Source organism: Amblyomma maculatum, chromosome 9 (assembly GCF_055883805.1).
Source record: "Amblyomma maculatum isolate TAMU_Amacu chromosome 9, ASM5588380v1, whole genome shotgun sequence".
Lineage (NCBI taxonomy): Eukaryota > Metazoa > Arthropoda > Arachnida > Ixodida > Ixodidae > Amblyomma > Amblyomma maculatum.
The window spans coordinates 53,362,031-53,386,895 of NC_139352.1; the positions used below are offsets into that span (position 1 = coordinate 53,362,031).

Consider the following 24,865-nt stretch of genomic DNA (forward strand, 5'->3'; position numbering starts at 1 on the left):
GCGACAAAAATTCCACAGAAGATTCAGTGCAACTGAATATGCTTGTGAAGCGTAAGGGTACAATCACCACTCTACCGTCTTATAAAGAAGGCTATTCCTCGTTATCTGTCCTTCTATTTTCGGGATTGTTCATGTCCGGAATAATTTCCTCCTCTCCTTTCTCTATGCTGCAAATGTTTCAGCTCTGTATTTACTAGCTAATACTTAAGATTTTCTGCACAGCCAGTAAGTGAATGTACTTGTGCATCGGTTACTTGAAGGGAAACAGTAAAAGTTTCTTCTGTAATCCAGGCACTGGCGAATGGATTCTGCATCACCATTAGCCGTGATGGCCAGAAATTGTTTAAAGCTGAACGTGTAATAACCGCAAGTAAAGACTGTTTGTATCACACATTTTAAGACAAAAATAGGAAATATAGCAATATTATATGTATGTGTTAAATACCAAAAGTAAGCAGTACATCACTGCATGAATTCCCATTGCAAGCATCGACCTCGGTTAGTCTCTTACCCAAGGACAGCTTCCAGCTCTTACTCAGACCACTTGCTTTAGCGAATTTGCGCTATTGCTATGAGCCGCACATTAGAACAAAGCGAAAAACGTGAAACCCTCGTACGTGGGACGGTCCCCTGGAAGAACAGTCTTTCATTTCCGAATACACCCAGCTCGCGAGAAATTGCGACAACCACCTGCCACAGCTCTCTTAACAAAGATGAAAATATAGATTTAAAAAAATGCCCACGATTATGTTACTTCCTAATGCGAAATTTGAGCGCAGCTCATCAGCTGTTTCATCTTTTCGATAAATTGAGGCAAAACGAAGAGGCGTCCGTGTGCTGTGCGATGTCAGGGCGCGTTAAAGATCCCCAGGGGGTCGAAATTACTCCGTAGCCCTCCACTACGGCTCCCCTTTCTGTCTTTCCACTTTCACTCCCACCTTCCTCCCTTCCCTTACGGCGCGGTTCAGGTGTCCACAGAGCAAATGTGACAAATACTGCGCCTTTCCTTTCCCGTGAACCAATACAGAAAAAAAAAGAGGCAAGGATTTCGAGCAAGGTACATAAGCACAATTACATACTTCTTTTTTTTTTTATTTTTCACACGTATTCCTCCAAGAAACACTCCACTAACAGTTCTTGGCTGTCATGAAAGAAGCTTTGGGGTCCGAGAAATGAAGAGAGCAATTGAGTTATCGGGAGGTTGCGGGAGGCAGCGCGTGGGTCCATAGGAACGTTGCGCAACGAACAGATAGCAGCGACTCGCTGACGCCGCTAGCGAGTCAAGCGAGCCTGGAAGCGAGTGCGAACGGGATGCACGCACCGTGATCCGCCGCTGTACGGTTGCTTTCTGCGGATGAAGGATGCGAGCGCTATTGTATCCCCCTCCGGATCGGTCGTCTCGGTGCGCCCGCACACTTGCGGAGCGGGTCGGCGTTTCCGCAACCGGAGAGCACCCTCGCCTCGACTCAGGAAGAGGGGGGGGGGGGGGGGTCTCCTCTTTCTGCATGGCGGCGACGGTGTTCTACGCAGCACGTTGTGTTGACTAGCTAGCGACGTCAGTCAGTCGCTGCTAGCGCTGCCTCCGGCGACCCCCCTTTTTTTTTCCTCGTGTGCTCCGGTAGCTGCGCGCGCTCCTGCCCCATCATTCACCGCTGAGTGTACCCCCCCCCCTCCTGCGAGGCTCCGGTGGCCAAAGCGCGCGGCTCGAACGGGGGGGCTGAAAGGGGGGCGGAGCTGGTTACGAGGCCGACGCCGACGCCGCCGCGAAACCCAAGAACGGCCGCCAAAGAGCTGCGCTCTAAATATATATATTATTTACCCACTCTATGTAGACAGAACCTGAACTTTAGAAGTTGTAATGCGTTCTCCAAGGAGTTGTTTTCGAGGAAAGGTGTTACACAGCTGTCAGGGGAATATAATTAAGGGGAGAGTGCACAAATGTAGATAAACATCATTGCTTTGTGAACAGAGCTGGGACTAATATTGTTTTATAACGTCTCCTGCGGACGTTCACATTGCGACTGTGATCAAGCCTCTTGTGAGAGCTATATCGTGACGCCCCTGTTTGTGTAACTCGTTTTCTCGAACTACCGCACAGTTCTGTAACACTGAAGAGCTTTTTACGCCGTTTATTCAGACTTTCATTCGTCAATGTGACATTTATTCAACTTAAAGCTATCCTTACTGCGTACCATTTAACATTAATTACAGTTGCTTTCAAGGTTTCTTAGAATGGTTTGGATATACACAACCTTGAAGGACATGACAATGACTGTCTTCTATTTTACCTCCCGCCGTGGTGGTACAGTGGTTCGGATGCTCGACCACTGTGCCCAGCGATGAGAGATCGAATCCCGACCGCGCCGGCCGCTTTTCGATGGAGGCGAAAAGCAAGGTGTCCGCGTGCTGTGCGATGCCAGTGCAGGTTAAAGAATCCCAAGTGGTAGGAATTTGCGGAGCCCTCCACTACGACCTCTCTTACAGTCTTTGCGACGAGGAACACCATAAATCCAACCAATTAAACTTTCTATGGCGCCTGCTTTTGTCCCTCACCTGACCCCTAGTAGAACTTACGTGCAATTCAGAACAGAGCCGGCATTTCGGACGTACTAAAGCTGCTGCCTGTATTACTACAATTTTCTTAATCATTATTTCATTCAAAATTTTAGGAACATAAAGTAATATAGTATGAATTCGATCTCGGTAAACAGTACATGATGCAAGAAAGAAAGGCAATGAAAAGCACAGCAGGCTAAGTGAAAAAAAAAAACAGGTTCATTTAAATATATAAAGATATTTGGAGCTCTTGGTAACAACCGTTTAGTTTATGAACGTGTATTTTCCCTTTCCAGTGTTTCCATTTCGGATGTTAGCGAAGACTGCCAACTCACGCGTATTGGCTCCTTCCCTACCTTTTCCGGGGAGCAATCCGGCTGTGCACATTTCGTGGTTGTAATCATTATCATTATTTCCGAATGGCGGCGTGGATGTACAATAATTTACGGTCATTGCATGGTACTGCACAGATTTCACTTTTGCATAACCTAATTTTTCATCTCTCAGTACTTCTCTGTTTACATGAGAACACAGGAAGTAAGATGAAGTGAATTTGACTTATGATAGAGCATATTGTCCACTATAACTGAGGTTTGTAAAGTGGAAAGAAAGGAAATGCAGGCATATGCTATGCCTAGAAAAGCAGGGGCACAGGCACTGGTTTTTGAAAACGAGAGAGTCCGGGGTGGTGCAGTGGTAAGACGCCCGACTACTGTGCCGGAGTACCTGGGTTCGATCCCGACCTCGGCGGCTGCGTTTCGATGGAGGCGAAACGAAGAGGCGTCCGTGTGCTGTGCGATGTCAGCGCACGTTAAAGATCCCCAGGTGGTCCAAATTACTCCGTAGCCCTCCACTACGGCTCCTCTTTCTCTCTATCCACTTTCTCTCCCACCTTCCTCCCTTCCCTTACGGCGCGGTTCAGGTGTCCACAGCTATAAGTGTGACAGATACTGCGCCTTTCCTTTCCTCTGAACCAATCACCAATCACCAAAACGAGAGAGCATAACGATGTTTGCACATTTGATCTACTCAACTTTAAATAAACCAAGCTACTCTTCATTGTCTGGCAAGAGGGTAAATATTCTATTAAAGCTGAAACATTTTATATTATAAACTTATCATACGCCTCTGATAGAAGTTAGATAAAAGTTGATTAAAATTACAGGACCTTGTAAGAAGTGAACGGCGCAAGCCTACTTTTTCTCCTATTATCATTTGCCCTTTTCTCTTGCCTCTTATCTTTAACTATATCTTTGCCTTCTTTCTCTTGGCCTCTCATTTTAGTCAATACAAATAATTTTCTGTCATTTCTGATTAGTTGTAGTTGTTACAAGTCGTCGTCAGAATACTGGTCATATGTAGTCATTAGATGTGGTTACAAAATGCTAGTAGTCATTTTAGGTCATTACTACTCATTATATAGCATCTTTAGTCATCTAATCAATTGTGCTCGTTAGAAGTCATCGTTAGATATCTTGGACATTTGTAGCCATATTAGTCATTATTACTCTTTACAAAGGATTTTTAGTCATTTCTAATCAATTGCAGTAGCTATAAGTCTTAGTCATATTGATCATTACAAGCTAATAAAAACATTTTTGTCATTTATAATAAGTTGCAGTCATCAGACACTTTGGTGATTTTAGTCATTAGTAGTCATTAAAATTATTAGCAGTGATTTTAGACATTACTAGTTATTATTCAGCATTTTAGTCAAGTCACTCTAATCAATTATAGTCCTTACAATTCGTCGTCAGATATATGGTTCATAGCAGGTCATTATCAGTCGTTATAACATTTACCAATCTCTATATAAACTCTATAAATCACAATCACTATGAATTATATTTCCTTGTTTAGGCTGTCTTCATATGGCTGTCGCTTCCTGACAGCGCGTCCAGCGGTAACGACTAGCCGACGCACCATTAGCTTAGAGAGGCTTTTCACCTTAATAACACAAAATGAGGATGTGAACTTTTGCACTCTTGTTTTACCAAGTGAAGAATGAAGGATAGGACAGCCTAATAATTTTCATATGTTTTATACCAAAATAACTTCAGTGCATGCTACAGTCGGTCACGGAGCTGAAAGCGAGCCTTATTTTCAACGAAGGACAATCTTTAAACCAAGTCACCCAAAGCGGACTAACTTCTTAAAAAAAAAAGAAAAGTGTTTAAGAAGATTATTTATGAATCTGCAACTGAAGAGAGGAGAAAGAAGCCAGAACAAGGGCTTTTTGTGAAGATATTGGCAATGTTACTGGTGTGAGCGCAGAAAAAATGTTTATGTCATATGAAGCGTTGAAGAATCAGCTGCCAGTGCAGATCTATGCCAATTAAGAAAAACTTAGGAGGACACCCACGCTTCACCTTAAAAGTAGGTGCGATGGCGTGCGCACCCAATGCCTCACGTTTGTAAGGACCAGACCTCGGTATCCCGTCTTTGCCTAAGCGTCTAGCTGTCTCACACCAGTCGTTATTCTCTGCCTTCTCGGGATACGACTTACAAAGTTTCAATGGTCATTGAGCACCACCATAACGAGAAGACGTATCCTCAAACGATGTACCCAAACTATTTCACGGATCAGGTACAGGGTCAGGCGACGTTTCCAGATTAGTGTAGCCCCGGGATTCATCACACGTGTTCGTATCTGCAACACTCAAACAAGATTGTTCGTCTACAGGACATGGTTTCATCCACTAATCACTACTCACTAATCAATCAGTCAACCAATGACGCTACGAATCACCTCAATCAAACAAACAACCCTACTTATACCACACAAACTATATACAATGCGTTATCATTTTATGAAAGAGTTTGTATTCGTCCTTGAAGTAGTCACGCACTGTACTAGATCGCAGTGTCCAAATCTCTCTTGGAAACAATACATTGGGTCAGTTCCGGTGTCCACCGCATGTCGGCGCCACCCGAATGCTTTCGCCGTCATGGCTTACACTTATCCCTGAGAACTCCCTCTCAAACTGGGGTACTTGAACAGATTTTTACCGCAGCGAGCCCAGTATGCATCGCGTGACATTAGGCGTCGGTTTATATTCACCAAGCGCAGCACGAATATACAACCAAGTGCGAACTTAGCAGTCATTTAGCAAGGTTTTGCTTCGTTGAATTTTGCTGTTTCAAGTCTTTCCACGTTCGGATAAGTTTTACTGTGTTTAAATTCTGCTTGTCTCACTATACGTTGCCATTCATCGCCAAGTATTAGCAGCAACAAAGCAAGTGCAAATGACTGGCGAGGCGGCGAATCGAAGTGCTCTTTACGTACAACTCTATAACGCGGTTTCAGGGGGTCGCACATTCCCAAACATTCCTATAACAACTTTAACGATGACGGTATCTTCTGTGGGGCGCAATTTTTTGTGCTCAAGGTCGAGAGGACACTGAATGGCACTGTCAGAAATTAACCTCGGTAGCCAACCGCATATTTCTTTGGGTGAAAAGGGCCAAATTAAGCTCTTCAGTTCAACTTTGCGACAGGAAATTACCGTAATGGTTTCAAACACTTGAAAGCGAAGCTTATCTCTTTGCCTGAATTCTGGGTTTTAAACATCGGTAAACACACCGGCGGCAGTTTCCTTCCAGCTGTTACTCGAGGGAGGCATTATAACAACATCTGGGAAACTAAAGAATAGTTGTAGTAGCATGCTTGTGCACCGTAATTTAGTGGAGATTTTTACACATTTCGTGCTGGTACGTTTCCTTGATGTCGAAACATTCCATAAATGGCCCGATATAAGGAACGCTTAATTTCGATACTGTCATTTTTACTGTGCCACTGAGCTTGGGTGTAAAGAATATATGTCGCGAAAAGGTTGCTTTTAACAGGTTACCTTTTCTTGATGCGCGTGCTTGGCCACGAAAACTGGGACCTGGTTGTTTGAGCTGAGATTTTTTTTACGATATGATCGATATCGTAATTTAGGTAGCCCTTAATGGTGCCATGAGATGCGTTGGTACTGCTTGTTGCCAAAATGCGTGTTTAAGTTTTTCGAGGCTAGTATTACAGAGGAAAAAGGTCACAGTTTTCTCGATAACGTCCGCTTGTGCTCGCATTACAAGACGATACTCACATCAAGTTGTGAACCGGTATCTTAAAGCCCTTTGCGATTTGCAAAACTCTGATGCTGGCGCATAACAAATTTACACCTCCAACGCCGACTCTCAGCGTAACTCAAGAAAGAAAATGTTTCTTTTGTCTGCCCGTCAGCAAGCTAGCCAGGCAGGATGAAAACTCATAAAAAATGTGTTCTGTTGCATTCCACATCCTGCTTCGTTTTTCATATTAAGGGAACATTATCACGCAATGTTTTTGGGGTTGTTTGTGCGATCTTCACAGAAACTGCTTGGCTACACTCAGTGGCTCACTTTAATGGAAGGCACGAATTAAAAGAAAATGTTGCCCCTATACAGAGCCGCGTGCTTCTTCTACCTAATTGTGCAATAATTGCTATGAACTTTCGAGTGAGTAATTTCTTACAATTTACAAACGATATTTAAATGAAACAACTCATATTTAGCCCATTTCTTTACGGCTTGATATTGTTAATGTGGCGATTGGTCAAGCACCGTTTACGGATGGCAGCTTGGTTGTTTTCGCTTCAGGCAGTGCAAGGTTGGCCGGAGTACGCTTGTGATTACCGCAGTAAATACCTTATAGGAATATCAATACCGAGAATGGTCTAGTTTCTATCACCATTATTCAGACGTATCCATCGCTTTATCAACCGTTATGTGTGTAGCTATGAAATAATGAAAGCGTCTACGTTATCTTTTCTGAAAGCAAAACATTAGATACAGTTCGAGATAAGCAAATGATAACTCTTTTCTTTTACAACGCCTGGAAACAAATAGCCTAAAAGCTTTCTTGCTTTACGAGGACTCAATTTTCTCGATTTTTGTTTACATTTATTAGATGATTTTCATACCACGGTAGCATAAAACCTTCGCAAGTTAGTCAAAATATATAATATGGATAGCTACATGCAGCCCCACGGGCGTTTGCGCCTATGAAGCTGTGGCATGATGATTTTTGCTAATTAATAATTGTAGACTGAATGTCGAGCAAAGCAGGTTAATTAAGATTACACCACATTCATGTAAGATCAACTGGAGACATAAATAATTCTTTTACCATGAGCATGATAACCGATATAGAATGTTAAGGCTAATCTCCGATTAGGTGCTACACGAACGCAAATCACACCCTTAACATATTCATCTTTTATATCCGGTGGAAAATGACGCCATTTTGGAGAGTAAGTCATGCCATGCAACCTGAATTCATGTTACTATACATTGGCTGCATCGTGAATGAGTGGGGAGCACATATCCGACATAAAAAAATATCCACTTTCCAAGTATTCTACTGAGATGATGCAGCGTTTTTGTTAAAAACAAAATTTATGCGGCTCTCTGCGCGGTGCTCTATGCTGTATTTTCTTCGACTGTTTGTCTGTCCGGAAGGTAATGAGGCTGTTATAAGTTTAGGACATTTCTTTTTTCGTCAGCAGTGACATTTTTTTACTTGCAGAGCCCCTTCTTAGACTGTGCATTTAATGTAGGTATGCTGTATGCCCTGGGATTATCCGTGTGACGGAAAGCCTTAACCGACACTTTCTACTTCAACGTCTGTCATACTTCCCGAAGGCGTCTGGAATATGATGCTAGGGTAGGTTTAAATGACTCCTCAGCCCATTTTTTCAACTATGCTGCACGCACAAACAGTTTCTAATGACCAGCATTACGGGAAATATATGCTCGGGGTTTCCCTTTGCGTTTGAATAAAAAATTGTCTTTGGGAGCATTAACATCCCATGAGCAAATTGGGCAAGTTTACCCTGAAGCTGTACTATTCTTTGTTGCTATTACTGTGATACTGCAAGCAAGCGCAGTCAAGTAAGGATTGCTATAGCTTCTGTCACATTCTGAGATGAGGGATTGCGAATGCTCTGAAAGACGTTTAAGTACAAAGAAGCGACGTTATTGCTTTTTGCCGCATAAAGACTTGCATTGCTATGGGATTGCGATATAGTGGAACAGAAGAAATATAATAAACGCTGAATTTGTAACAAATGAGCGCTTGGAGATAAGATTTGGTAGAGGGAACGACTGGGCAAATTGCTTCTGCTTACCTTAAGTTGAAGGTTTGTCTAAATTCCTTTTAAGCTTGAGTTATTCGTAACCGCTACTTTTGTGTCGCCATAATTGCTCCGAAATGAACACGCTAGAATATATAATGCTATAGTTAGCATATAATGGCGGTTTTGTCTATATGCTTTTAAACCTCTGGTTCAGTGACACTTAGGGGCATTCGAGGTAAGTCATGCCAGATTTTACGTGTGCGGTTGAGTTGCAGTAAACCATAACATTTTACAGAGTGAGCGTCTCCGTTATTGTTAAATGTACGACGGCTGAACCCAGTAAGTAGAGCCATTAAAGCTTAATGATTCAGTTTCAGTCTACACCAAACGATCTGTGTATAATGAGATAAGCTGCGCATTACCCGCCTCTATTCCTAAGTCAACAACGATATTATATAGCACTCTTCAGACACTTAACTTAGTCGATTCATATGTAAGTAAATAGAACATACACAAATAAGCTTGCTCTTTTTAAGTAGACTGTTTAACGTCCGATAATGTAATTCATACGTAATAAAATAGTTCCGATCAGAAATGAAGCTGATGACGAGTGTACACAGCGGTTGGAAATTCATTGGACTCTTGTCTTCATTCAAGTGAGAGCAGCAGGCATATACATAACATATACAAAAAGTAACAGCAGCAGAAATGAGTTTATTTCGTTCTGTTATACAGCTACTGGTACTTTAGTCCAGACTCTGTAAATGCATTTGCGCGCTTATCTCCATACATATTTCAATTTGGCCTTACACGTGCACCTAACAAGCCGTACACACATTTTCCTCAAGTTTGTTATTAAATTCGAAATCACCGGGCTTGGCACGTGGGGGAGAAGAGCTGGTAAATGCAGTAAACTGCGCTCATAACTCTGTGACATAGCTAGATGGCGCCACACACCTCGCAATTGAAAAGTAGCAGTCGCCTAATTTTAGATGCAGCCACCAGACACAAGGTGGCAAATCAGCTGCATTTCAACACGGCCGTGAAGGAGCTACCTTACGCTCTGAGTTTTCGTAAGTGCGAGAGATGCAAGTTAAAAAGTGAACTTGACAGAAAAACGGCGAGCGCTGTCTAGGCTCTCCCTGACTTGTGCAGCGCGACAAAACGCTGAATTCTATTTGAGTGTATTTACGTCATACTGTAGCCCTGGGTTCAAAGTGTTCTCATTACATGAAAGAAGAGTGAAAGATAGGCACATTCATATTTTTGTTATCGATAAAAATATCTCAATTTCTTGAATAGTTTTCTTGATTTTTCCTACACAACATTAATGCCACTGCTTTATAAAAAACGCAGTCAAATAGGCAACACACGCAAAACACCCAATCTTATTACTGCCAAATGCTCGTTGGTTTGTACGCGATCCAACCCACTGGAAAGTACTGAGGAACTTCTTACACGAAATAAATCAACAGAAAATCCCTTCCGTGACATTTCGAATGACTTGCCGCTATGCATGTGGGAGCTCCGCTTGAAAGGCATAGGTCCCACATGCATAGTGGCCAGTCATTCGAAATGTCACGGAAGGGATGTTCTGTTTATTTATTTCATGTAAGAAGCTCCTCATGTGGGGGCTCCGCTTGAAAGGCATAGGACCCCGCCGGGGTGGCGGAGTGATTAGGGCGCTCGACTACTGTTCCCAAGGAAGCGGGATCGAATGGAGGCGAAAAGCAAGGCGTCCGTGTGCTGTGCGATGTCAGTGCACATTAAAGAACCACAGGTGGTAGAAATTTCCGGAGTCCTCCACTACGGCGTCTCTCATAGCCACAGTCGCTTTGGGACGTTAAACCCCACAAACCACAAACTACCACAAAGGAATAGGCAAGTCTATTGGAAAGCCTTTGGCAGCGCCTTCCGCTTCAGTGGCTTTGGCGATTAAAGTACAGGCGAGACTTACATGGACACTTGGACATCAATATGAAGAGAGAAGCGACGGGGCGCCTCCATTTCCGGAACACTTTGCGCTGCGATCTTCAACATATTGAAGAACATAATTACTTGAACGCACTTCTACACACAGAATAATGGGCGTTAGTACGAGAAGCTTGTAAAAAGGAAATATACTCTACAAGTTAATGAAATAAACAAGGTACAATACATTTTGCTGTAAAAGTTCCAAACCAAACATTGCCTATATCTCATATGGTCTCACACATTGTATGCTGAATAATATGATCCCACCTGTGCTCACTACGCGACGATGAGGATTTTAGAATAAATTGCATCAGCCTGCCAAGAAAACCGAGCGGCTCTAGAATATAGACATTACAAGAAAAATAATAGGGGAAGTGCTATCCAGCGAAGACCCAGAGTTCCAGGAGACAGCGAGCTTAAGTGCGAAGGCTGCGGCTCAACCCGACGTGTCTTGAAATATGGAGTCCACATGTCCCTTCCTTTTGAGTTCTATATGTATGTTCATGACTCTCATCCGGTACTTGCATCACACCCCGAGTCGCCTTGAACCCTACAGCCCACGAATAAGCAGCATCTCTGGAAGCAGTTATTGTTGCTTGGAAAAACTGTTCTAACGAAATACGCACCACAGGCTGTATACACCTCATTATTTGTTACTAATTCCTTCCCGTACTGATTTGTAATCAGAACTTTAGATTATATATGACATTCCCAATAATAAATTCAGCTATAGAGACAGGTACAGAATTACGAGATATTCCTGGAAACTGGAATCCGACCAACCAACCTCAGCTGAGAGAACCCGACTGTGGTTCGTCCGAGAGATACGGCCTGATATGAAGTCAAGACGGCTTTGGCTACTCACAGCATTTTAAACATATACCGATGTACTGGCCTCTCAGAGGGATACATTAAAAGGACGCGATTATAAGCGCACATTTACCATGTCGTTCACGCACTTCAGAGGCAACAGGAAAAGCCGCATTGATGCATTATATTGAATTGTTGTGCTGACTAGTCTTCGGAGACCGGCTTCAAAGCCTATCCTCTACGGCTAGCCCAGTAGGAAATCGCATAAAGTTTTCCACTTCTATTTCTACCACCAATGTGTCGTTGCACGAATTCAAATGAAAATAATTGACCGATAAGCTTATTGTAATTTCCTTATATAAAAGGGTATGAAAAAGTTATGAGATATCAATAAAATGATGCATGGTTTATCGTACGTAACTTGTGCAAATCAATATCATCTCATACAATTATCACTGAACGAATTACAAATATATCAGATTGTATGACATTTGTATTAAATCGGTATGAGAAACCCCGTTTGAGGTTATTGTGAGACGTGTTGTTTTAGACAAGGTTTATTTATTGCGCATCTATCGAATTAATTACATAGACAACTGCTGTAGACTTAGATTTTACTAGACCAACAGAAAGGTTTCGTTTCTTAAAGAAACACTATAAACGTTATCGGTCGAATTATATTGAAATGTGCCGAATACCCCAGCCTTTCTATGTTACATTCGCATACCTTATCAGAAAGAACATAACTAACGCAAAGCCTCAGCATTTAGCCTAAAATGTGATAAGCACAGGGAACAAGTCTATAAAATAATAAATGCACAGCAGTTACAAAGCGGCTAAATTTATTCCCGCAACATTTCTCAAATAGTAATCAATAATCGTTTGGGGAGCAAGACACGATCGGTGCAGTGCTTTTCACTTGGTGTTTACAGTAGGTACGTTTTCGTCAACTGGATTGAGAATGCCAAGTTAATATTACTTTGAAATTTTCAAATCTATCACACAATATGTATCCATAGTCTGGATTAAAATTAGGTAAAGGGCGTGCGCCTGGTTTTACAGTGCACGTACTCATGCTGATAATAATTAGGAGTAGTACAGTAGTATTAGGAGGGGTATAATGAGAGTCAGGTGTACATTTCGCATTTGTGCATGTTACATTCACGGCTACCTCATCGTTCGGCGGGATAGCAAGTGTTATTCAATTTATGCGTTAGTTATGCGTAATGCCTCCTATCTTACTAGAAATGATGAAAATAGAAGGCCTTTTTCTAACCAACATGGTTGAAAGCTGGCCGTGCATTGGGCACTGCACATCGTGACTCGTTTCCAAAATATGATTAGACTTCTAGACAAGGCTGGGGCCGTTTCTCCGCATTTCAGAAGAAAGTGCACACGTGCGTGCCATTTTCAAACACGAAAGGTCCTGGGGCTCTATTGCTTGCCAGGTCAGATGAACATCATCCAGAAAACATGAACAACCGGACGAGGTAAAAGAACAATATTTCTAAAGCTTTTCGTCTAAACGGTTATCAGCTAGGCGCGTGTCTAAGAACGGTATACCGTGCGGTCGGGCTTTCAGATGCTGTCGTCATTGTTTTCGCTGCCGCATTGTGAAACTGTGTGCTACAACCATTTCATCTCTTCGTCTCTCCCAATCTCCTACGCCCGGTAGGGCAAAGTGTCTCAAGGGTTTGGTCGCGTGCGATGACGTGAGCAGGGGCAGATAGGAGGTACTATAAGAGTGCGCGGTGTCGGGCTCAAGTGGAGTCGAGGTAGCGACGGTGATGCTTGGGTGCAAGCTTGCGTGCACTTTTGAGCCCGTGCCGGGCCTGGCTGCGCGCCTCGAAGATGTTAGCAAATGCAGGTACTTCTCCAGTCCATCATATGGAACAATGCGGCAAAACACGGCGAAAGAAGAAAGGACGACAAGGGATAAGCGTCACATGTGACGTTCTTTCTTCGGTCCCCGTGTTTTGTCGCTCTTGTCCACGTGATGGATAATTACACATTCTCCTAACACTACTCCTGCTACATATTCAATGTTGTTTCACATGGGATATACAAGAGACGATACGTATATAAACAGATGTGCTTTTGACAATGTAAAACCATCCTAGACAGAGCTGGGTCGGTACTGCAAAATGTTTCATAATCTTGTCGGCTTTGGACGACGGCACCATATATTGTTTTGCTTCTGCGCTCTTGAGCACGAAGAACTGAGAAGGAAATGCTCGACAGGAAACAATGAAAGCGGGTAAACCCGCCCACAAAAGACAAGAATCGGTGATTTTGAACATTATGTTGAGAGTTGAAGTAACATCATGGGTAGAAGAAACAAAAACGTTTGCTACATTGTATGAAAAAGCACTGAGTCCCCCACGTTTCACGTATGTTGTTGCGGAGAAGGGTGGTGTTGGTGAACGCCCTCAGTGATACGTTACACGAAGCATAAATACATAAAGTAAATGTTTGAGCAGTCCTAGCTGAGTCGCAAGAGCCAGAGCCACGTAAGAAAGGGAGTGGCTCTGGTGGTGAACCGGACGCGCAATTGGAAAGTCCGGGGCTAGGATCCCACCGGCGGCGTGCGGTCATTTTCTCTCTAATTCATAAGAATTACCGCCACAGTCGTGTAGTTTCATACTGAACACAGAAAAAAATAGTAAGGACGATTGCAGTACTATACAAGCATAAAACATGAATTGGTTCATTAACTGATTTAACTGGTTTATTTATATGAAGGGAAAGGCGCGGTAACTGTCTCACTTGTTTTTCTGTGGACACCGCAACCGCGCCGTAAGGGATGGGAGGAAGATGGGAGTGAAAGTGGAAAGAGAGAAAGAGGAGCCGTAGCGGAGGGCTACGGAGACTTCGACCACCTGGGGATCTTTAACGTGGTGGTCAAATTACTTTAACCACGTAACACAGGAAGCGAGGAAGGTGAGAGTGAGAGCAGACAGAAAGAGATGCCGTAGTTGGCTACGCAGTTTGGCCATTTTACCTACCACCGCTTCGGTGGGAGACAACTGCTGTTGCGACGCAGGTCTTTCTCTCTCCTTTTCTTTATTTATTCTCTATATTTTCTTCTCTCCGAACGCAACGGCGGGGATCCCTCATACCTGAGGAGACAGTTGAACGCGCCGATCCCTGCCCCGCCGGGGTGGTGCAGTGGTAAGAGCCCGACTACTGTGCCGGAGTAACCCGGTTCGAACCCGACCTCGGCGGCTGCGTTTCGATGGAGGCGAAACGAAGAGGCGTCGTGTGCTCTGCGATGTCAGCGCAAGTTAAAGAAGGTGGTCGAAATTACTCCGCAGCCCTCCACTACGGCTCCTCTTTCTCTCTTTCCACTTTCACTCCCATCTTCCTCCCTTCCCTTACGGCGCGGTTGCGGTGTCCACAGAAAACAAGTGAGACAGTTACCGCGCCTTTCCCTTCCTATAAATAAATCAGTTTTAACAAAATAAATCATTCACTCAGCCGCAGAGCAAATAGCAGGCCCATTAATTTTTTTTTACTTATTTCTACAGGCGCAACAACAACAACAATGCACTAACATCGCACGGCACACGTAGGCCTCTCATTGTTGCCTCCACTTATGGAGACACAGCATACGGATGCCTCACCGTTTCGCCTTAACGAAACGCAGCCGCTGGGAGTCGGCTTCTAACCCGAGTTCTCCGGTTCAATAGCTGGGAGTCTCAACCACTGAGCCACCGCAGATGAGCAATTAGGATGTTTCTAAAGCAAAATATGAGTGCATATATTTAGGCTTTTTAAAGATATATTGAGGCAACGATTATGAGAGATACCTGCATGTGAAAACACTTAGAAAGCAATTTTTCTCGCGAACCAAATTGTGGCTGTAGGAAGAAAGAAAGAAAATGAATGGGCCTGCTACTGGCTCTGTAGTTGAGCCACCTCTGCTGCCTCGTGCAGACAGAAGAGAAAATAGAGAAGAAAGAAAAGGAAGAACGAGAGAAAGGCGTGGTGCAACAACAGCCGTCCTCCACCACCGAAAACTACCTGTCCCAGCCCCATTAGGGCTCCGAAGATGGGCTACCACCCTGATGAGGCTACCATTTCAGCGTATCGTGGCTCGTAGCCACGCCGGGCGGTTCGCGCTTCTACATCTAGGAACGCTGTGGTCTAAAAAATTACGAGGGACTTTAGCGACGAAAGTAGTGAAAGGCGCAAGCCTGAGGCAGAGGGGGAGGTGGTGAATGGTGGCAGTTCCGGGTCCTACGGGACTGAGACGGTAAGTCAACGTCGCTAGCGGCGGGGGCTAGCCAGCCACCGAATGTTTGTCGGTTGTAGGCCGTCATTGCACCCGCCACCGCTTAGGTTATGGACGACAGCTGTCATTGCGGCGCGCGCCTTTCTTTCCCTCTTTTTTTTCCTTCTCTATTTTCTCTTCTGTCCGCACTAGGCAGCGGCGGTGGCTCAGCTACAGAGCCAGTAGCAGGCCCGTGCACTTTAGCGCGGTAGCGTTAAGGGCCCTGTGTCGCAGAAAAGTCGGTGTCGTCGTCGGCGGCCGCCGTCCCGCGTCGTCCGGCATTGGCCGTGAGCGAAAAATCCCAGAAGCAATAATAAATATAAACGCGTAGGAAAAATCGCCGACCTGAAGAATCGAACATGGGCCTCCGGGAGGCGAGACGAGCACGCTAACCACTTGGCCGGGCCAGCTAGAAGGTTTGAAATGGGGCGAACATGCAGTTAAGCGAGTGGCAAATTTCTTTTCCGCTGTACTTCTCTTCGCGTGCACGTAGCACCATCATGCGTGTGGCGCACGGAATAAAAAAGACAGCGCATGGCTTCCGAGATCATCGCGCCGGCTCCGATCGGCAACGATGTTGTCGACGAACTACGACTGCAACTTGAGGCCCGCGCGGTTCGGCAAGGTGGCTGGCAGCGCTTCTACGTCCCAGAATCACGTTTCAGAAGAATTACCAAACAGTCATGCATTAAACAAGTTAACGAGTGTTGTATGATGTGAACTACGTCTTTGTGTCGCTCAAAAGCGCGACAAGCAAATGAGTAGACGGTGCGAACTGGGCGCGATAACGCTATTGTGTTCCATTCTTAAGGGCGAAGCTTAAGCGTCCTCCAATTTTTATTTTCTTTCTTCCTACAGCCACAACAACAACAACAACAAAGCCTGAGAAGTCTCATATTGTCTAGCATTCCTGTCATCTGTGACCGCACACTTGAACGCGCGCCAAGGAACGCCACGCGACTGGAGCGATGGCGCACCATCCAAACGCACACTTGTCGCAGAAAGTGCGACAGATACGGCGCCTTTCCTCCAGAAGTCTCATCTTGTCTAGCGTTCTTGCCATCTGCGATCCGACACTTGAACGCGCGCCAAGGAACGCCACGCGGCAGCCGCCACAAAAGCGGCACACTTTGTCCACAACAGTATGAGCCATTAAAGGCTATCGCCTTAATAATAGTAATTTATTGGAAAGGAAAGCCGCAGTATCTATCACACGTTTTCCGGCAAGTGTGTTTGGAGGGTACACCATCGCTCCTGTCGCGTGGCGTTCCTTGGCACGCATTCAGTGTAACAGATAGCAGGGACGCATCCTGGCTCGGCCAATCAGACCGCCCCAAAAGCGGGACACACTTTGTCCACGTCAGCATGAGTCATTAAGGCTTTCGCCTTAACAAGTGTTAGGGTGCCTCAATGCGCGCGCCCCCTCCGCCGCTCGGGGGGGTGGAGGGGGGCGACTCGAGGCACCCTAACAGACGCCTCCTTGCCCTAACCGGTGGTGTCATCTTCCTCCGCTCGGGGGGGGGGGGGGAGGGGGCGACTCGAGGCACCCTAACCGGTGGTGTCATCTTCCATTGGAGGCCCCCCCCCTGATGGAGCTGGTACAGGTGGGTCACCGCCGCTTGCGGGGGGGGGGCAGCTTGGCACCGAATTTTTATCTGTTCTAGGCCGTCATTGCACACGCCACCGCTGGTGGTGGACGACGGCTGTTGTTGCGGTGCGCGTCTTTCTTTCCCTCTCCTTTTTTCTTCTCTATATTTTCTCCTCTGTGTGCACGAGGCAGGGGAGGTGGCTCAGCTACAGAGCCAGTAGCAGGCCCGTGTATTTTCTTTTCCTTCTTCCTACAGCCACAACAACAACATCTTCCATTGGACACTTCGCCTCTCTTGTTTTCGCAATCTCCTAGGCTTACTGCAGCTAAGGCACTGTGAATGTTTTTCTTATCTCCTCATCGCCTATTACACGACAGTCAATTGTAAATCACTTAGCCCGCCCACGTGGCGCAGTGTTTAGGGCTCTGGACTACTGCACCTACGTTGCAGAGTCGAAACCCGGTCTCGACGGTCACTTATCCGATAAGGCGGAAAGCCCAATATTCTAGAGCACTATAGCGTCCTGGGCGATATCAGTGCAAGTTAAAGAACCCCAGGTGGTCGAAATTTCCGGAACCCTCCAGTTCGGGGTCTTCATAGCCTGAGCTGCTAAGGAACGTTGTCGTCATCAACAAAATCTAAACCGAATCGTCACTCACTAGAAGCACAGATTGTCATAATTTTTATGTGCCCGCCGATTACGTCTGGTACGTGGTGTCGACTAAGATAGTACTTCTACGAGGCCGACGGCTATTTGGCCAAAGAGCTGTGTAAGCTACAGCTTAGAACAACAATATAGGCATATAAAGGCAATGTTAAAGATGCCACCGCTTCTAGACCGAAGGGCTAGCGCAACCATCTAAGTTTTTAATTTTCATTGGTTTGGATGTGAAGATATATTTCTCATTAGTTTCGATGCGAATCGGAAAGGTGTCCCTGTGCTGTGCGATGTCAATGCAGTATAACCAGTGTACCACCACCACGGGGTGGTGGTGAAGGGTGGCAGTTCGTGGCCCTACGAGGCTGGGACGGTAGGTCAACGCCCCTTGCGGCGGGGGCTAGCCAGCCACTGATTTTTATTTGTTGTAAGCCGTCATTGCATCCGCCACTGCTTCGGTGGTGGACGATGGCTGTTGTTGCAGCGCGCGTCTTTCTCTCCCTCATCTTTTTCATTTCTTCTCTATTTTCTCTTCTGTCCGCACGAGGCAGCGGAGGTGGCTCAGCTACAGAGCCAGTAGCAGGCCCGTGCATTTTCTTTTCTTTCTTCCTACAGCCACAACAACAACAACATGTCAATGCCGATTAAGAATCCCCGGACCCTCGACATTACTCTGCAGCCCTCCACTACTGTACCTCTTTCTTTCTGCTTTGAGTTCAGACTTCCTCCACCCCTTGGGTGCTAGTGCTCATAGAAACGTTGTCAGGTACTGCGCCTTTTCTTTCCTGTCACCCAATTTGTTAATATTATTAATAATAATATTATTTTTAACAATAATAATTGGTTCACAGGATAAGTAAGGCTCAGCATCTGTCACGCTTGTTTCGGTGGACACCAGAAACGAGCCGTAAGGGAAGGAAGGAAGAAGGCATATTAAGTGGAACGAGAGAAAGAGGAGCCGTAATATCTTGTAGAAACGCGAAGCTGCTTCCCATCGAATTCCTGCGATATACTGATCCGTGTATCTGAAATGCTCGATATTGCTAAAGAAATAATAGATTTGGGATAAAGACCTATGCATATCATGATGGACAAAATTCCATGGCATGATTGTATATGCAGCTGTCCGAGGTAAATGTAACTCTTTAGGAATGAGTTTGAAACTGTTAAGCTTGTTTATGCTAGTTTTTAAACGTGGCGCCGAGAGAAAATGCCCTGATAAAAGGCTTTAATCAGGACTGAATGCAGTGTTTGTCAAGATAACCAGAGTCACTCTTCCGTTAACTTTTTGTGTACGGGGCTATTTTTCGACCCTCTTGGCTTGGTAAACTGGACATCGCGGTGTTGTGGCGTAGGCGTGATCTTTCACCAGCATACAGGCCATGTGCTCATTGTACATATGACATTGATGGGCGCGTGATTGTTGTTGTTTCCCTGGATGGCCGCAGGACTCGTTTTGTCAACGTTCACGCGCCAGTTCACGCGTATTCGGCAAACGAGTTCTTTCGGTCCATCATGACACTTTCTCGACGTTGCGCCCCACTTTCTGCTCGGGGATTTCAATTGTGTTTTAGAAACAATGAGCGACATCAGGAGGCCTGGTCAGGGCGCCCTCAATTACCACGAGAAAGAAATTGGAAAGCTAGTGCGATCATTACGCTTAGAAGACGCGTGGGTCACTTTTCATAGAGACCATTTCGAGGCAACACGGGTCTGGGGCCAGTGAGCGAGCCGAATAGATCGAGTTTACATCCCCTCCAAAATGGCACCTGACTTGCTACAGTGTGAGGGTGCTACACCAGATGCTACACCGCATCCTCAAAGACAGTTCAATATGTGCCGCTTGAGGGTGCCGCGGACCTCGGACATGCTCGAGCCGTTGGCCAGCGCAGTAATAGCCGAAATCGCGTGGAGAGCGTCATGCTTGCGGACGGTACGACATCTTCGGAACCCGCGAACATCCGCATCTCGTTTACCGAGAAATTCGCGGCCCTCTCTTTATCGCAAGGCCTCGACCAGGAGGAGCATTTTCAAGAAGCTGTCGGCTCCTTCTGTGGGCCTCTTCCACAACCTCCACGAGACGCATGTTCGGTACTTAAGCAGCCGTTAACTTTGGAGGAGGTGCGTTGTGATTTTGGTGCCATGAACCAGTCGACTGCTCCCGGTCCTGACGGACTTGTAACCGGTTTTTATTCCACTTTCTTTGACATCCTCGGTCCTTCTTTACTTAGGCTCGTAAATTGTTCCATCGAGAGCAGCGCCAAGCCAGCCTCGTTCAGTGTCGGCCGTACTGTTTTAATTCCGAGGGAGGGCATGACGTCATAGAGTCCCTCATCGTGGAGACCGGTTACCCTCCTTAACACCGCCTATAAACTTTTAGCCACATTGCTGGTTTATAGGGTTCGAATCTACCTTCAGGTTTTGGTTAGCCCATACAAGTCCTTTTCGGTACCTGGACGATCGATGTTCGCTTCGCTGACACTGACGAGAGACGTCTTCGAATACGCCTGTGCCAAACGGATCACTGGAGCTTTTGTCGGCTGCCAAATTAAGTGCGAGATTTTGACAGGCTTGGCGTCCTCCCCACGAGACAGCGCCTTGAAAGATGGGGTTTTTTACCCAATGACCAGTGTGCCAATTGTGGTGCTCCCGAGATCCTCGCGCATGTTTTTTTTTTCGAATGTGTAGTTCCGAGAACAATGTGGCGGCTCGCATATAGGATATTTAACATCCGCATGAACCCCGGCGTCAGGCGCCGGCGCAACCCTTTTGAACACCTTGTGTTCACTGTGGTTCTGTTTGTGTTGTGGATTCGCAGGTGCCTCGCTGAGGCGCACCGAACTCCCGCCCGAGCAATGTACCCAGCCTTGCAGAGGCTGCGCCTCGTCATCTGCAAGTATCTATCTGGACAGTTAGAAACTGACATTGAGACACGGTTTCTGTGGCGCTGGCACACGCGCTTCTATGTTGTACGGGGTAGTAGACCTGAGATGCCTGTCGTCCTTTATTAGAACCCTCCCCGTTTATAACTGTTTTCCCCTCTCTGGGAAATCATGTTTTTTTAGTTTTTTTTATGTATATGCAACCAATAGTGTTTTGTATAATATAATGCTTTGTTTTGTGAGTAATGTGCGTTTTTGTATGTATGTATGTACTCAATAAATTCTCTTTTCGAATGGAGTACCTTTCCGAGCGTCAGAAAAACGGGGAGGCGCGGTTCCTGCAGCGCTGGCATACACGTTTATTTGTTCGTCCGGATGGTCTGGCCATGCTGGGACTGCTGTTTTGAGTGTTATCAAGTGTCGTGTTGTGTTGTGTTGTAACGGGAGTTTGAATTTTGGGTTGGGGGGGGGGAAGAGATGCGGAAGTCTTAACACGTGCATGGTGTGTGTTTTCTAGCTTGGCAGCAGTGCAATGGTCATTGTGCAGGACGGACCTGCAGCTTTTATATTATTGTTTGATATAGTGTACACAGGTGTGTATATCAGCGTGTACATATCCTTAGTTTTTGGAATTGCAATAAACTTCTCTTTGATGCGACTAACCGCCTGGGCTCATTTGAGTCCTGAAGTGCTTTCTTTTGCCATAACTCTAAGACTAATTAAGGCCCCTTTGGAATGTATGTTCATCGAGTATTTTTTTTAAGAGTGATTGTGAGTTGTCGTAGATACTCGCTTGTCAAACTAAATGTTTGAGCAAGGCATAATCTCATTTGAATAAGCAATTCGCGGTTTTGAAATTTTGACAATCAGAGCCCTCAGGGTTTTGTTGGTTGTCGTTATTTTCTGTTCAACCACAACGCTACAAAAGTATCAGCTCCAGCATTGTGTTAAGGCGAAAACATTTGATGGCTCATACTTGTGGCCATGACCCTGTCTGTGCGGCCACGAAGTGTCACACTTCTTTCAGAGATTCTGCAGGATGCTGCTAGATTGTGACGTCAACACCTGGGAACGGTTGATTGGTTGGTGGGGTTTAACGTCTCCAGGCGACTTAGGCTATGAAAGACGCCATAGTGGAGGACTCCTGAGATTTCGACAACCTGGGGTTCATTAACATGCACTGACATCGTACAGCACACGAAAGCCTGCTTTTCGCCTCCACTAAAAAGCTGCCTCCGAGGCCGGGATACGATCCCGCGTCCTCGGGAGCAGTAGTCGAGCGCCGTAATAGATGCGCCACCCCGGCGAGGTAACACCTGGAAACGTCATCGGCCATGACGCCAGGGATAATGAAACGTACATCATAATTCTCTTAGGCTGCCTTCAGGGACTCCCTATTGCCGTTCAACCAAAAGATCAAGTCTCAACTCCAGCTTTGTTTTAACGCGAAAGCCTTTAATGGCTAATACTCGGGACCATGACCCTCTCTGTGCGGCCACGAAAAAAGTCATACTTTTCCCGAGATTCCACACAATAGCGCAAAAGTGTGACGTCATCACCTGGGAAAGCCATCGGCCATGACGCCCAGGAATGTGAAACGCAGATTATAATTGTTCTTGGAGGGCGAGTCGAGACTGTCTCTTCGTGCCACCATCAGCGAAAGTTAGAATGCTGCTCGCATAGACCGCAAGCTCTACCTCGACCCTCATCCTGATCTCTCCGTTCGGGAAACTCATGACATTCGGTAGATACAGCTGACTACTCCTAACTCCTGCACGGCTATATCTGTACAAATTCCGTCGTGATTCATAATGCCCCATGCGCCCTTCCCCTTAGGGTAACCTTTCCCATTGCCTATTTTCATGCCCGGTTGCATTCGAATCGAGTTTCCTTCCCACCGCCTCCCATACAATCTATACCTGGGTGGACTGGTTTGGTGCTGAGGGTGAAGAAGAATAGCGCCTGCTCGTCCAGCAGGCCATCGACGTATTAGGCGCCTAAGTGTTGCTCCTAATAAAGTATTTTGCTACTACTAATACTAGCTATTTTGCTACTACTACTCCTTTACCTGCCGTGGTGGCGCCGGGGTTACGGCGCTCGACTACCATTGCCAAGAATGTGGGATCAAATCCCGGCCTTGGCAGCCGCTTTTCGATGGAGGCGAAAAGCAAGGCCCCCGTGTTCTGTGCAATGTCAGTGCACGTTAAAGAACCCCAGCTGGTCGAAACTTCCGGTGCCCTCCACTACGTCGTCTCTCATAGAGTAGCTTTGGGACGTTAAACTCCACCAACCAAACCAAACCAAACTACTCCTCCTTCTCTTCCGTGAGGAAGATCAGAAAAAGAATTTCACTAAAATCACTGAACTATCGTTCCCTTCTAGAAATTTATGCTAACACACAGATGATATTTGCCAAGTATGGCTCGCTTAGTGACCTGATTAGAGCAATGTGATTTCAGTGACGACCTAAACAATGAAGATTCTGTCTACTCTCCTTTATCCCATCCATGTCCATGAGCCTTCCCATTCAATAAAGGACATTCAATCAATAAATCACTGCAGTATCTGCGCTGGAAAAACGCGTAAGCCTGGGCGTTGCTGTGTTTTCTTCAAGATTTTTCAGTGGTATTCCGCGAGTGCCAAATAAAGCGCCTTTCCTTTCTTCTAAAGCAAATTATAGAACGCCGGAGAACTGAATGCTGAACCTGAATTCTCTGCCAAGTAATAGTTTTGAAGAACGAATATTGGTTGTTCCCATTATGCTATGCTGACGCCTATTACAATGTTTGAGAAATAACAGCTTTGATGAGGGGAATATACAATGCTAGAGTTGAAAGAGATTGTTTTGGTTGAACCGGCAATAATAACAACCAACAAAGCCTTAGTGCTCTAGCCAGCAACAAATTCGACCAAGTATTGTTTGTTCAGATAATGTTATGCTTTGCTCGAACAATTTTGGTTGTTCAAATCATTTTATGCTGACGTCCATACATTGTCTGACATAATGGCCATGACGAGGAGTAAAAAATTACCGACAATTACGTTACTTCCTAATGCGAAATTTGAGCGCAGCAAATAAGCTGTTTCACTTTTTCGATAGATTGAGGCAAAGAAATCGAGCAACACATGTATGCGCTATCACAGAATTTTTTAGAGCGCGCGAAGAAAGGAATTAAGTTCGAGCCGGCGCTTTGACAACCGGAGACTCGCAGGAAGAGGGGGGAGGGGGCGGCGTGTACACCTAGCGGCAAACGATGGGGGCAGAAACGCGCAGCAAGCGGACAACGCGATAAAAGGAGGAGGGAAGAGATAGCAGTGACTGACTGATGCTGCTGACGCCGATAGTGAGTCAACCCCAGCTGCGGAGTTGGTTTCAGGGACAACGCCGCCGATGCCGACGCAAACAATATGATACCCTCGCTTCCGCAGCGCCAAGAACCACGTCTAGCCGTGGGAAGGTGGTCACGTATTCGTCGACGTGCCGGGGCCTACGTGAAATAACCGGCGCGTCGGCAACTGAAGAGCACGCTATCCGCCACACAGGAACAGGGGGGGGGGGGACCCTCCCCTCCTCTTTGTGCATGGCGGCGACGGTGTTCTATGCAGTCACGTTATCTTGACTCTCTAGCGGCGTCAGCGGCATCCAGCGGTATCAGTCGGTCGCTGCTAGCGCTGGGGGGATGAAAGGGGGGCGGAGCTGGTTACGAGGCCGACGACGACGCCGACGCGAAACCCAGGAACGGACGCCAAAGAGCTGCGCTCTAAAACATTATGAGAATACTGCGAAATCTGCCGTGAAGAAATACGATATCATGTTTTGTTACTGCACACTGTAAATTGCACGCGCCTTGTTGAACGCAACTACGTTCCAATGAACGCATCTAAGTTCACCGGCGTTACCTATAATTGGTTCATAGAAAGGGAAGAGCGCACTGTCTGTCACATGTTTCTGTGGACGCCTGAAACACGCCGTAAGGGAATGGGCGAAGGTGGGAAAGAAAGTGGAAAGAGAGAAAGAACAG

The 24,865-nt window shown here is 45.9% G+C and overlaps 1 protein-coding gene across 2 annotated transcripts in view; it reads right to left on the reverse strand.

The window, feature by feature from the left end:
• LOC146179073 (orexin receptor type 2-like) overlaps positions 1-24,865 on the reverse strand; it is a 607,445-nt gene that overhangs the window by 167,420 nt on the left and 415,160 nt on the right. The gene's annotated exons all lie outside the window — the stretch shown is intronic.